The sequence below is a fragment of the Aegilops tauschii genome, chromosome 7 (assembly GCF_002575655.3).
Source record: "Aegilops tauschii subsp. strangulata cultivar AL8/78 chromosome 7, Aet v6.0, whole genome shotgun sequence".
In the NCBI taxonomy this organism is placed as follows: domain Eukaryota; kingdom Viridiplantae; phylum Streptophyta; class Magnoliopsida; order Poales; family Poaceae; genus Aegilops; species Aegilops tauschii.
In genome coordinates, this window is record NC_053041.3 from 30,526,349 (window position 1) to 30,527,871 (window position 1,523).

The window sequence follows — 1,523 nt, forward strand, 5'->3', positions numbered from 1 at the left end:
CATCATCCTCATTGGTGCCTCTCCGATGATGCGTGAGTAGTTCATCTCAGACCTACGGGTCTGTAGGCAGTAGCTAGATGGCTTCTTCTCTTTTTGTTTCTCAATAGAAAGTTCTCTTGGAGATCTATTCGATGTAATGACTTTGTGCACTGTGTTTGTTGAGATCCGATGAATTGTGAGTTTATGATCAGATTTTCCTTGTTTTAATATCCATACTTGATTATTATAGCCTCGTATTTCTTCTCCGATATTTGGGTTTTGTTTGACCAACTTGATCTATTTATCCTGCAATGGGAAGAGGTGCTTTGTGATGGGTTCGATCTTGCGGTGTCCTTTCCCAGTGACAGAAGGGGCAGCAAGGCATGCATGTATCATTCCTATTAAGGATAAAAAGATGGAATCTATTCCTACATGAATAGATCTTGTCTACATCATGTCATCGTTCTTATTGCATTACTCCATTTTTCCATGAACTTAATACACTAGATGCATGCTGGATATTGGTCGATGTGTGGAGTAATAGTAGTAGATGCAGGCAGGAGTCGGTCTACTAATCTTGGACGTGATGCCTATATACATGATCATTGTCTTGGATATCGTCATAACTATTCGCTTTTCTATCAATTGCCCAACAGTAATTTGTCTACCCGTCGTTCGCTATTTCTCGAGAGAAGCCACTAGCGAAATCTACCGCCCCTGGGTCTTTGTCCTATCATATACTTTCAGATCTATATTGCCATTTGATTTTCCTTTTATTTGCAACTTTTATTTTCAGATCTATATTATCAAAAACCCAAAAATACCTCATTGAATTTTATTTGCTGTTGTTCCATTTGCTACTACTCATCTATCCTTTTACCAATCAATTACCCAGGAGGGATCGACAACCGCTCTTACACGTCGGGTTGCAAGTATTTGTTATTTATGTGTAGGTAGCGTTTACATAGTGTTGCTTGGTCCTCCTACTGGTTCGACAACCTTGGTCGCATCACTGAGGGAAATACCTACCGTAGTTGTGCTGCATCATCCCTTCCTCTTTTGGGAAATACGGACGTAGTCAAGCGACATCACAGCGGCTTTTTCATCTTTCTCGGTGCGGGGCACAGTTCCCAGTTTTCCAACAGCCCATCAATTTTGGCGCCGCTCCTCTTACGTGGAGGTCCTCGATGCTCAGCCTCACCATTGAATAGATCTCCACGGTTTCTCCACGGATCATCCTTCTCGAGCCATCTTCGGTGCCCCATGTACACGATTTTCCCAGACACTCCATCTTTCATTAGCTGCTGAGACGTTGTATCATCCATGCACCGGGTTCATCCACACTATCCGTGGCACACCTGGCCTGCGACATATCCATAACCGAGAGAGTCGTGCACCATCATTATTAGTGCGGCTCTCATATAGAAATAGTCGCCTTTGCTTGCATCCCATGTCTTGGCCGGTGTTTTCCATAACATGTCTAACTCCTCTTGAAGTAGCCCCAGATACAGATTAATATTATTTCCCTGTTGTTTCCGCCCTTG